A 14,416-nucleotide genomic window follows, 5' to 3' on the forward strand; every position below is an offset into this window, starting at 1 on the left:
TATTAAATCATAAAACACACAAAATACCATGTTATGAACAAATAGAATAACAGTTAAATGACAAAAAGTGTATGTACAGTAAATATCTATAGGCTACCACTGCAGCAGGAGCTATATGTGATGCCACCTACTGTTCTTAATCTTGTTTTACAGAGAATGTAAGCGTTTTATAAAGTAATTACACAGACAGAATGTTCACTGACACAAACAGAACAAAATGCTGTTTGATTATTCATTTGACAGTCTCCGAGTGCTTCCTGTCCAGCATGTCTTGGTGGAAGGGTTGATGGGCAGGATACTGTAGTCAAGCACATTGAGGCTACGGAGGGAGGCACAGTCTAGTTCAATGTAAGCTACAAGCCAGGACCGCTGCTGATCTGTTAATACGTGACAGATTTTTACCTTTGTGAATACCACTTAATCTCACTTTCTGTTCAAATTGTTGTGGTTCATTTGATCCAAAGATTAGATTAGGCAGAGACTAATTTAGTTCTATAATGGTGAATCTTTAATACAAGCTGCTGATAGGTAGATTCCTCTCTGATCTCAGTCAGGGAAGGAGCTGGAAGAGTAAATGGTTACATGCCCTTATATAGTGAGAGGTGATAAAACAATCATATTGTTACACAACAGTTATTTTATAGAAACAACAGTTCCAGAACACAATGGCCTTGTGTTAGGGTGCAGACATAACAGGAGTCTATGAAATGCATAGCATCAAAGTCCAACACAGAACAGATCTCACCCCAATTCTGCCACAACAATTCCCCCTTTGATGCTACGGGAAACATAAGCATCACCCTACATTATATACCCGAGCTGTTGTCAGACATTACTTAAAACCTTTTGGTTTCTGGGAAATTGGTATTTTACACGGAAAGGGGTGGTCTGAATGGAACTCCTGAAACGTAACTAAATAATAATAATCTGGGGGAAAGGGAGGTTCATAGGGATCGGGGTCATTTCGAGTAGGCTTTATTGTCCCCAATAGGGCCATCTGGATACCCAATGAAGGGTGAAACGGTGACGAGGTCTGTCAGGTCATTTAAGTTAACTTCTGTGGTCATGACGATCTGGTGGGGAGGAGATACTGCTGTTTCACACAATCTCCTCACCAAGGTCGTCCGTCTTGAGAAAAGATAGCAAAAGGACTCCAACTAGTACCAGGGGACATTGCAACAAAAGTTCCACAGGCTAGTTTTCACTCCGTGCAAACACATCCCAACCCAACTTGTTATCTTGCTTGTTTGCAAAAGAAACCACCTGTCTGATAGTGGCAACTGACTCAGCATTCTTGACCCACCAATGCACAAACCCCTCCCTTATACAAGTTCAACGGTTCATTATTCAATAGCAGTAGCATTACCCCTTCTTTCTACATTTGCTAGTTCTCTAAAGGAATCAAGCACAGTTGTCATGCCATAATTGGGAATTAATGCAGAGAAAAAAACAGTTTTGCAGGGCCGGGAGAAAAGGGTGATTTGGGGATACTGGGATAGTACACACAGGAACAACATAGGCAGCATAGCAGGATCCTGACCAGTTTGTAGGCAGATAATAGTAGGCTTTCCCCCCCACACACGTACATACAGTAGTTCCACTTACTGAGGAAGTAGGTTTAGCATTCCCTATGACATGTTAGGGTTCCGATCCATTTCTCAACAGTAAGGGCAGGATTATGTTATTGTAGACAGAAAGGTTATACTTACAATGACTTTCCCCCAACTGGAGACCGGTTCCATTTGCTATATAACACAAATAACCTGGGGAAGAGTAGGCCAGGGTGATGGGTTGCTTGGGCAGAGGTGGGATTATTAAAACCTTCTCATATAAAACACCTTATCCTCCACTGAATCGAGCTCTCGGTATGTAAGGTAACTGCTTTGGTCCACATTAATATTTCATAAACACCGAGGGGTATAGCTAGTAATGGCATAGTCTCAGCACTGTCTGGTAACCATCCACAACAATCTGATACATTCTGTAGTACAGAGACATTACTAGCTAATTGTAAGAAAGTGTTTGACCCGGGGGAAACCCCATAATGTTCATGTCCTCTCTTTCTTCTCTTCAGGTCTGCAGGGTCATCAGAGTCCAGGTCCAAGTCAGCGGGGTCATCTACTTCTGGGTTTAACCCTGTGGAAGCCGGGCCTCTTTGGAGCGGAGAGGTCAGGGAGAGGTTAAAGGAAGTTAACCCGCCTCTGGCTTGTAATCCGCTACCACCCAGAGGATGCCCACAGCCACAATGGCTGCGAGTCCCAGGGTAAGTAGAGTGCCTCTACTGGGTTGTAGGAGGTCCCAGGGTAAGCAGAGTGCCTCTACTGGTAGGAGGTCCCAGGGTAAGCAGAGTGCCTACTGGGTTGTAGGAGGTCCCAGGGTAAGCAGAGGGCCCTATGGGTTGTAGGAGGTCCCAGGGTAAGCAGAGTGCCCCTACTGGGTTGTAGGAGGTCCCAGGGTAAGCAGAGTGCCTCTACTGGTAGGAGGTCCCAGGGTAAGCAGAGTGCCTACTGGGTTGTAGGAGGTCCCAGGGTAAGCAGAGTGCCTCTACTGGGTAGGAGGTCCAGGGTAAGCAGAGTGCCTCTACTGGTAGGGAGGTCCAGGGTAAGCAGAGTGCTCTACTGGGTAGAGGTCCCAGGGTAAGCAGAGTGCCTCTACTGGGTTGTAGGAGGTCCCAGGGTAAGCAGAGTGGCCTCTCACTGGGTTGTAGGAGGTCCCAGGGTAAGCAGAGTGCCTCTACTGGGTTGTAGGAGGTCCCAGGGTAAGCAGAGTGCCTCTACTGGGTTGTAGGAGATCCCAGGGTAAGCAGAGTGCCTCTACTGGGTTGTAGGAGATCCCAGGGTAAGCAGAGTGCCTCTACTGGGTTGTAGGAGGTCCCAGGGTAAGCAGAGTGCCTCTACTGGGTTGTAGGAGTAACATCTTCTTCCGGCTCTGCTACATGCTTACAGTGGGAGGCGTGGATCCAGGTGTTTCCCTAAGCTTTTTACTGCCGTTGGGGTGGTGAGGGTGATCTGATGTGGTCTTTTCCACCTGGCTTCCAAAGGTTCTTTACCTCTGTTGTTTCTCCTGACCATTACCCAATCTCCAGGTTGGAGATTGTGATGGGGACGGTCGTCTGGGCGAGTTTGGGCAGCAGAGACCCGTGAGTGAACAGCACGAATACAGTTAGTCAGTACTTCATCATAGTGTCATCCAACAAATGCAGATCTGGGACTGCAGCTGGTGGTGACACAGGGGTTGTCATGGGACGGGCCATCAGAAACTTTTCCTGACTGGGGTGGAACGCATTGAAAACTGAGTAGCGCATCCACACAGATAAGTCCTGTTTGGGCACATATTTTTGCCAGTTTATTTTTCAGAACGCCATTATAGCGTTCCACAAGTCCAGAACCTTCCGGGTGAGACAGTACATAAAAATATCTTAACTTGCGTCAGGTCTCACAGTTCTTTCTTTATCTTCGACTTGAAATGTTAACCCCAATCGCTATCTAAACTTTATTGTACATATTGTTACATATTGTGCAACAATATGTAACAGGCATTTAGGCACAGTCTTTGCTTCCTCATTAGATGTGGGGAAGGCTTCAATCCATTTTAAGTGGCTGTCAACCATTACCAACATCTCTTTTTTTCTTTTAAAGGCAGGCGTGTGAACAAAATCAATTTGCATATTTACCAAAGGGCCCCAGGGGACTGGTAGTCTTGACAAATAGGTTGGTACTTCCTTTCCTGCGGTGATCTTGACAAATTAAACATTGGGCACATTCTTTTCTACAGCCACCACCATTGCCCCTTTGGACACTTGACTCACACTGTGTACTTGTGTGTGAGTAGCTCACCCGCCCCCTTCCTGTGTGCTTTCTTCACAGTTCAGGGGCAGCGCTCTGTCTCTCTCCTTCTCGCCCATCCAAATCAGAACTAATCAATGAATTATAAAGGTAAAGAAAAAAAGGTGATATTTGTTTCAACAACAATACACTTCCTCATACTTATCAGCGTTTACATATTATATTTAAATATACTGATCTTTCTAGTGAGGGTGACCTCGTCAGAACAGAGGTCATTCAAAACCTTCCAGTGAGTCTGTTCTTTCCCTTTTCTTTCCCTGTACTTCAGACTTATTGTTTTAAAACATGTTAAATATTATCTATACCAGGTTTACATTGGGTGTTTCAGTACATTTCTCAACTTAAATGTGTGCAACCAAAATTCCGACAATAGATACTTCAGAAAATGTCCTTTGTGTGCCCTTTAAGGTATTTTGGTATTTGGTATTTTATTAGGATCCCCATTAGCTGTTGGAAAAGCAGCAGCTACTCTTCCTGGGGTCCACACAAAACATGAAACATAATACAGAATGACTAAGTACATGTTTTGGTGCATCATTTCTAACCCGTGAAGAACCCACTAAAACCAAATAGAAAACCCCACACAATAAATCAGACACAGTATTAACAGCACTAACAAATATTCATAAGTATAGACGGTTGGTTTGTGTGTGTATGCAGGTGTGTGTGTGTGCGGTAAAACATAGGGCAAAAACAAACAAATGGCCAGGCCTTACTTCATTTGGGAGCTCCTTTAACAGCCGGATCCAGGTACCTTTATACTTTATAGTACTGCAGAATTTCACTAACTGCTTTCCCAAGGCACCTGCCTCAGAAAACACTACAAAGGAAGAAATACAGAATAATTTTAAAACTCATCAGAAAACTTGGTAGTGGTCCAGAAAGAGAAAATAAACATGTAATTAATTTTCACTATTCTACATCTTAATCAATCCTAAAAATGCAATTTGTGGTACTACTATGCCTATCTACCTCCCTCTCATTTTCAATCGAGCTCACTGCATTTTGGGGAGGAAGCCTCGATAAAAACATGCATACTACATATAATCATACTGGAGACCCAGATGATACAGGGTCCCATTATGCGAAATAGGAATCTTCTAAAGTAAACAATCCCAGAGCCCCTTTCTTGTAATATTATCATCTAGACCTGTTGAATTGACATATGGCTTGTGTTCTGTACTTTCTGTCCCTGGGACATCAACTAGTCAAAATATGAAACCTGTTGTTCAACAAATCTGCTAGGGCCTTCAGAAAGTTGGTGCTGGTTTATCAGCTCTTTCATACTAAAAAATGTATTTGTATCTACTCACTTCAATTTTGGACAGTGTTCCACGTAATACAGAGTGTTTTTAGATGACGTTACCTTCTTATTTACTTATTCAAACTCTATCGAATTGAGAAATAATTGGAAATTGTCAAATGTATCCTATTCTATTATTCATACCTCTGTTCCAAATTTTTCCACTGTGTCCCTTACAGCCTGTTTGAGTTCACTCACTGTTAATGGCCGCTTATCTATCCGGCCACAGGAAGCTTATGTTTAACCCAAACACCAGACGGCAGCCTCTAATTCAATATCAGTCCCAAGGCTCAATCCCTCTGTTCGCAATGGCAACCAAATGCTGTTCACACTCATATTTTTCATGTGACCTTGTAGTGAAACTGTAGCTCTTCAAATTACAAAAATATTGCATTAATAGAGTGCTATCTGAAAGCTACTAATAACATATTACCATTCACCATACTGTCAACACTCATTACATTTGATAGACCATGAGTACCATGAATCTTTCCATTATCATTGTCTTTACTTTCACTAGTCTCCATGTCTGTTTCCTTCAACTAGGACCCTTCTACTCTTTCCAATAGGAAAACCCTCTCAATCACTACTACTAATACACACGGATCACTCTCAAACAATGTTCTGCAAAACAGATATGATAACTTCTGTTCACCGGGATGCCACTTTCCCCTTTTACTTTCTCCTTATTGGAAGGCATTGTTTGTATTTTAGTCTACCCTAACAATATTATATTTCTTATCAATTTCCGTTGGATATTCACTTTATTTTGAGAGTAATATTCAATGTGCCCAAATTATAAAAATTCATCAGCCAATTCAGAAGGGGATAGATAAACTTTGGGTGAGCTTGTTTTTTAAGGTAGCTCTCGGGACCAGAGGCATTGATGGAGGAGTCAGGGATGCAAATCAATCCCAGAACAACAGCAAAGGACCTTGTGAAGATGCTGGAGGAAACAGGTACAAAAGTATCTATATCCACAGTAAAACTAGTCCTATATCGACATAACCTGAAAGGCCGCTCAGCAAGGAAGAAGCCACTGCTCCAAAACTGCCATAAAAAAGCCAGACTACGGTTTGCAACTGCACATGGGGACAAAGATCGTACCTTTAGGAGAAATGTAATCTGGTCTGATGAACCAAAAATAGAACTGTTTGGCCATAATAACCATCATTATGTTTGGAGGAAAAAGGGGGAAGTTTGCAAGCCAAAGAACACCATCCCAACCGTGAAGCACAGGGGTAGCAGCATCATGTTGTGGGGGTGCTTTGCTGCAGGAGGGACTGGTGCACTTCACAAAATAGATGGCATCATGAGGGAGGAAAATTCTGTGGATATATTGAAGCAACATCTCAAGACATCAGTCAGGAAGTTAAAGCTTGGTCGCAAATGTGTCTTCCAAATGGACAATGACCCCAAGCATACTTCCAAAGTTGTGGCAAAATGGCTTAAGTACAACAAATTCAAGGTATTGGAGTGGCCATCACAAAGCCCTGACCTCAATCCCATTGCAAATTTGTGGGCAGAACTGAAAAAGCGTGTGTGAGCAAGGAGGCCTACAAACCTGACTCAGTTACACCAGCTCTGTCAGGAGGAATGGGCCAAAACTCACCCAACTTATTGTGGAAGCTTTGTGGAAGGCTACCTGAAACGTTTGACCCAAATTAAACAATTTAAAGGCAATGCTACCAAATACTAATTGAGGTAAACTTCTGACCCACTGGGAATGTGATGAAAGAAATAAAAGCTGAAATAAATCATTCTCTCTACTATTATTCTGACATTTCACATTCTTAAAATAAAGTGGTGATCCTAACTGACCTAAGACAGGGAATTTTTACTTGGATTAAATGTCAGGAATTGTGAAAAACTGAGTTTAAATGTATTTGGCTAAGGTGTATGTAAACTTCCGACTTCAACTGTAGACAGGTGTGTACCTTTCTAAATCATGTCCAATCAATTGAATTTACCACAGGTGGACTCCAATCAAGTTGTAGAAACATCAAGGATGATCAATGGCAACAGGATGCAACTGAGCTCAATTTTGTGTCTCATAGCAAACGGTCTGAGTACTTATGTAAATAACTTTTTCTTTTTTATAAATTAGCAAAAAATTCTAAAAACCTGTTTTCTTTTTGTCACTATGGGTATTGTGTGTAGATTGCTGAGGATTTGTTTTATTTAATCCATTTTAGAATAAGGCTATAACGTAACAAAATGTTCAAAAAGTCAATGGGTCTGAATACTTTCTGAATGCACTGTATATATTATATTTGTATTTAATTGTAGGGAATCCAATTCCTACTTGCAGGCCTGCTAATATGCTGTTCCAATAGTATTTTTCAAGTCATTGTAGGTAAACCCATCCCTACCCATCAGTTCTACCAAATTTCTATTAACATGTTACATGTGCAACCAGAGGGGAAGAAATTCTAGATCACCTGTACTCCACACACAGAGACGCGTACAAAACTCTCCCTCGCCCTCCATTTGGTAAATCCGACCACAACTCTATCCTCCCGATTCCTGCTTTCAAGCAAAAAATTTAAGTAGGAAGCACTCTGTCAATAAAAAAGTGGTCAGATGAAGCAGATGCTAAACTACAGGACTGTTTTGCAGTCACAGACTGGAACATGTTCCGGGATTCTTCCGATGGCATTGAGGAATACACCACATCAGTCACTGGCTTTATAAATAAGTGCATCGAGGACGTCGTCCCCACAGTGACTGTACGTACATATCTCAACCAGAAGCCATGGATTACAGGCGACATTCGCACTGAGCTAAAGGGCAGAGCTGCCTCTTTCAAGGTGCGGGACTCTATCCCGGAAGCTTACAAGAAATCCTGCTATGCCCTGCGATGAACCATCAAACAGGCAAAGCGTCAATACAGGGCTAAGATTGAATCATACTACACCGGCTCCGACGCTCGTCTTATGTGGTAGGGCTTGCAAACTATTACAGACTACAAAGGGAAGCACAGCCTCGAGCTGCCCAGTGACACGAGCCTACCAGACGAGCTAAATCACTTCTATGCTCGCTTTGAGGCAAGCAACACTGAGGCATGCATGAGAGCATCAGCTGTTCTGGACGACTGTGTGATCACGCTCTCCGTAGCCGACGTGAGTAAGACCTTTAAACAGGTCAACATACACAAGGCTGCGGGGCCAGATGGATTACCAGGACGTGTGCTCCGGGCATTTGCTAACCAACTGGCAGGTGTCTTCACTGACATTTTCAACATGTCCCTGATTGAGTCTGTAATACTAACATGTTTCAAGCAGACCACCATAGTTCCTGTGCCCAAGAACACAAAGGCAACCTGCCTAAATGACTACAGACCCGTAGCACTCACGTCCGTAGCCATGAAGTGCTTTGAAAGGCTGGTAATGGCTCACATCAACATCATTATCCCAGAAACCCTAGACCCACTCCAATTTGCATACCGCCCAAACAGATCCACAGATGATGCAATCTCTATTGCACTCCACACTGCCCTTTCCCACCTGGACTAAGGAACACTTATGTGAGAATGCTATTCATTGACTACAGCTCAGCGTTAAAAACCATAGTACCCTCAAAGCTCATCACTAAGTTAAGGATCCTGGGACTAAACACCTCCCTCTGCAACTGGATCCTGGACTTCCTGACGGGCCACCCCCAGGTGGTGAGGGTAGGTAGCAACACATCTGCCACGCTGATCCTCAACACTGGAGCCCCCCAGGGGTGCGTGCTCAGTCCCCTCCTGTACTCCCTAATCACACACGACTGCATGGTCAGGCACGACTCCAACACCATCATTAAGTTTGCAGACGACACAACAGTGGTAGGCCTGATCACCGACAACGACGAGACCGCCTATAGGGAGGAGGTCAGAGACTTGGCCAGGTGGTGCCAGAATAACAACCTATCCCTCAACGTAACCAAGACTAAGGAGATTATTGTGGACTACAGGAAAAGGAGGACAGAGTACGCCCCCATTCTCATCGACAGGGCTGTAGTGGAGCAGGTTGAGAGCTTCAAGTTCCTTGGTGTCCACATCACCAACAAACTAGAATGGTCCAAACACACCAAGACAGTTGTGAAGAGGGCACGACAAAGCCCATTCCCCCTCAGGAAACTAAAAAGATTTGGCATGGGTCCTGAGATCCTCAAAAGGTTCTACAGCTGCAACATCGAGAGCATCCTGACTGGTTGCATCACTGCCTGGTACGGCAATTGCTTGGCCTCCGACCACAAGGCACTACAGAGGGTAGTGCGTACGGCCCAGTACATCACTGGGGCTAAGCTGCCTGCCATCCAGGACCTCTACACCAGGCGGTGTCAGAGGAAGGCCCTAAAAATTGTCAAAGACCCCAGCCTTAGACTGTTTTCTCTACTACTGCATGATGGCAAGCGATACCGGAGTGCCAAGTCTAGGACAAAAAGGATTCTCAACAGTTTTACCCCCAAGCCATGAAGACTCTGAAACAGGTAATCAAATGGCTACCCGGACTAATTGTCCATTGTGCCCCCCCCCCCCCCCAGATATGCACAGTCACTTTAACTATACATTCATGTACATATGTACATACTATCTCAATTGGCCCGACCAACCAGTGCTCCCGCACATTGGCTAACCGGGCTATCTGCATTGTGTCCCGCCACCCGCCACCACCACCCGCCACACCCTCTTACGCTACTGCTACTCTCTGTTCATATATATGCATAGTCACTTTAACCATATCTACATGTACATACTACCTCAATCAGTCTGACTAACCGTGTCTGTATGTAGCCTCGCTACTTGTATAGCCTCTCTACTGTATATAGCCTCGCTACTTTTTTCACTGCCTTTTTACTGTGTTTTTATTTCTTTACTTACCTATTGTTCACCTAATACCTTTTGCACTATTGGTTAGAGCCTGTAAGTAAGCATTTCACTAAGGTCTACACCTGTTGTATTTGGCGCACGTGACAAATAAACTTTGATTTGATTATTGGAGACACTTAATGTAAATCAGTTTCGTTAGATTTACTCTCTGGAACAATTTCTTAGATCCTGAACCTATTTCCTCAGGTTCTCTAAATCCGTTTCCTTAGGTTTTACTGTTCCCCCATTGTCAGTGTGTCACGGCTGGACAGGAGAGGACCAAGGTGCAGCGTAGTGAGCGTACATTTTCTTTTATTTAATCAAAATGACGCCGAACAAAACAATAACACTACAAAAACAAACCGTGAAGCTCAAAGGCTATGTGCCCAAACAAAGTCACCTTCCCACCAAGACAGGTGAAAAAAGAGCTACCTGAGTATGGTTCTCAATCAGAGACAACGATAGACAGCTGCCTCTGATGAGAACCACACCCGGCCAAACACAAAGAAATAGAAAACATAGAACATAGAATACCCACCCCAACTCACGCCCGACCAAACCAAATAGAGACATAAAAAGGATCTCTAAGGTCAGGGCGTGACACAGTGTTAACTCTGGATCAATTTCCTTAGATCCTCTTAACCAATTTCCTTAGGTTATACTGTTCACTGGCCAGATTCATTATTATAGGTGAATAGTTCTGCCAAATTGAACCCCAAAATGTCATGGAAGAGATCTTTTCACATCAAGGCTTGGCTAGAAAACAGACGTCCCTCACAGATTTTTTAATAAGGTCTCTTACCTTTTGTGGCCAGAGGGTTGTCTGGTTCCAAGCCAAGAGAATAGATCAAAAAGTCAGGTCGCTCTCATCCGGGTTACGGCACCAAATGTTGTGGAAAGTTCCATTCAAAGATTAGGCAGAGACTAATTTAGTTCTATAATGGTGAATCTTTAATACAAGCTGCTGATAGGTAATTCCTCTGATCTCAGTCAGGGAAGGAGCTGGAAGAGTAAATGGTTACATGCCCTTATATAGTGAGAGGTGATAAAACAATCATATTGTTACACAAGTTATTTTATAGAAACAACAGTTCCAGAACACAAATGGCCTTGTGTTAGGGTGCAAACATAACAGGCGTCTATAAACATAACATCACAGTCCAACACAGAACAGAGCATAACCCTTGAGAAGTTACAACAGCTCACCCCAATTCTGCCACAACAAAGTCCTAATAGACAAGGAAACAACACAATACAAATAAATATGAATGTATCCATTCCCTCAGGTGCCGGCAGATATAGGGCATACCAAATAAGGAAAAACTACCGGTATGTACAGTGCAAGTACTGTAAGGTGTACTTTTCTCAGAGGTGGGTCAATGCCGTATGTTCCAATGGCAATTAAATGTATTCTGAGTGACAGTTTAAATAGTGTGAATAATGTTGTGTAGTCTATAGTTTTGCTTACAGGTGCTGGTGTGTCGATGCTGGTGTGTTGTGCAGCATGGAGGCCCTCTTTCATCAGACAGGTGAGGCTGTAGAAGTCATGTTCCTGGTTGATCTCAAACAGTCCTAGCATCCTCCTGTACCTCCTCAGACCCCACCAATGCCTCCACCTGGCTGTCCCAGAGTGAGGCAGACCCCTCCTCTTCTCCATCTGACACACACACACACACACACACACATACACACACACAAACTCAACTCACAGTCACCACAAAGGAAACACATAAACCAAGCCACAGCAAACACAGGTGGATCTACACTCAGTGTACAAAACTTTATGAACACCTGCTCTTTCCATGACAGACTGACCAGGTGAAAGCTATGATCCCTTATTGATGTCACTTGTTAAATCCACTTCAATCAGTGTAGATGATGGGGAGGAGACAGGGTAAAGAAGGATTTTTAAGTGTTGAGACAGTTGACACATGGATTGTGTATGTGTGCCATTCAGAGGGTGAATGGGCAAGACAAAATATTTAAGTGCCTTTGAATGGTGTACGGAAGTAGGTGCCAGGCGCAGCGGTTTGAGTGTGTTCAGAACTGCAACGATGCTGGGTTTTTCCACAATCAACAGTTTCTTGTGTGTATCAAGAATGGTCCACCACCCAAAGGACATCCAGCCAACTTGACACAACTGTGGGAAGCATTGCAGTCAACATGGGCCAGCATCCCTGTGGAATGCTTGACACCTTCTCCAAGCCCCGATGAATTGAGGCTGTTCTGAGGGCAAAGGGGGTTGCAACTCAATATTAGGAAGGTGTTCCTAATGTTTTCTACACTCAGTGTATATTGTATAGCTCAATTTCAAGTTAGAGAGTTTATTTTATTTGAATAAATTGGAAATATATCTTGTCTTTTAGGTATAACATGGACACAATTATATTCATTACGCTCAGACATTGCTAACTGTTGTAACTGACAAACGCTGATAGCCACCCACTAGGCAGAAACTGGTTGAATCAACGTTATTTACAGATCATTTCAACCAAAAATATTTTATGACACTGAGTCAACATGGAAAACTTATAGGATTTGCAAAAAATCATCAACGCAATGAAATTATGTCTTCTTTCACCTATCTTTCAACCTAAATCATTTTTTTTTGTTGATTTCACTTTGAATTCCCATTAATTGACAACTCAAGCAAATGTAAATCAAAAATAGATGTTGAACTGATGTCTGTGCCCAGTGTTCACGGCAGTTCTTACCTTAACCTAGTTTCCTGATGTTGTCTTATCTTTTGATGCCTTCCTGTACAAGGGATATACCTGAATTCTGTGAAAATCATTGGAGATGTATTTGAAGTCTATTCATAATTTTCATATAAAGAAAATAAGCACATTTTCGTGACAATGGTCGATCTTCTTTTACCTATTTTTCCAGTCCAGAGAAGTAATGCAAGATTCTACACCTGCAGTGCAGAGGCTCAAAAGGTGTGTGCAGTGATGTGCTCTGGTTAAATAAAAAGTAAATAAAAAAAATTAAGTGAGGGCATCAACTTACCTCCCATTGTAGTGACTTATACAGGGGACTGACAACTTGGTTTGAACCTGTTGTTTCAGGGCATGAGGGCAAGCACACTACCTTATGAACCTCTACAAAAACAAAGCTGAATAAACAAAGAACCCACTCATCGTTTCAACGTCATTTGTCAACCTATTATGACGTGGAATCTACATGGAAAACACATTTGGATTTGCAAAAAGTCATCAATCAGTACTGTTTTCATCTAAATTCAACCAGTGTTGTAAATATTCCAATTAGGGTGAAACTTCAATGAGTTAGCTAGCTAGGACGCTTTAGGATTGGCACAAGACGAGCAGTGCACCAGGCCCATGTCGTTAAACCATCAAGCAATCCGTCTGTTAACTGATCATCACTGAGCGCATGCCCTCTATATGAAATACCCATGACCAACAGTAGCCAATAGGATTACACACAAATGTGCGCACACACACACACACACACACACACACACACACACACACACACACACACACACACACACACACACACACACACACAGGGTGAGCACAGAGGTGCAATGATTGTACAATCGCTACACTCACTACCTCCCTTTGCTGTGCTGAGTCCCTTCGGCACCAAAAAGAGTAGAAAGTAGTCCTATGCTAAACATAACACCATAGTAACAAAAGCCATGTCATGACCTATACTGTGCTAGAGCAATAAACTCAACAAAAAAATTCAGTTTTAACTGTCACTATCCATACGGGTAACTTGGCAGGTATTTAGTTCTCTGAACACATCGAGGATGAGGACTTTTTTGTTGTTGAGTTTGCACACCTCAGACCCTCCTGGCTTGGGATTTCTACCATCCCCAGTCCCTGCAGAGCAGTGGCAATCTTACTGTGCAGGTCCTCTCTAGGCAGCGCATCGCTGCCTTGTAGCTTGCCTGGTTCTGGACCTGATCACACAGGCTCTGTGTAGCTTGCCTGGTTCTGGACCTGATTCACCCACAGGCTCTGTGTAGCTTGCCTGGTTCTGGACCTGAATCACACAGGCTCTGTGTAGCTTGCCTGGTTCTGGACCTGATCACACAGGCTCTGTGTAGCTTGCCTGGTTCTGGACCTGATCACACAGGGTCTGTGTAGCTTGCCTGGTTCTGGACCTGATCACACAGGCTCTGTGTAGCTTGCCTGGTTCTGAACCTGATACACAGGCTCTGTGTAGCTTTGCCTGGTTCTGGACCTATCACACAGGCTCTTGTGAGCTTGCCTGGTTCTGGACCTGATCACCACAGGCTCCGTTGTAGCTGGCCTGGTTCTGGACCTGCTCACACAGGCTCTGTGTAGCTTGCCTGGTTCTGGACCTAATCACACAGGCTCTGTGTAGCTTGCCTGGTTCTGGACCTAATCACACAGGCTCTCCAGCCACAGACCCATTATGGCC

Source organism: Salvelinus sp. IW2-2015, linkage group LG33, assembly GCF_002910315.2.
Source record: "Salvelinus sp. IW2-2015 linkage group LG33, ASM291031v2, whole genome shotgun sequence".
NCBI lineage: Eukaryota > Metazoa > Chordata > Actinopteri > Salmoniformes > Salmonidae > Salvelinus > Salvelinus sp. IW2-2015.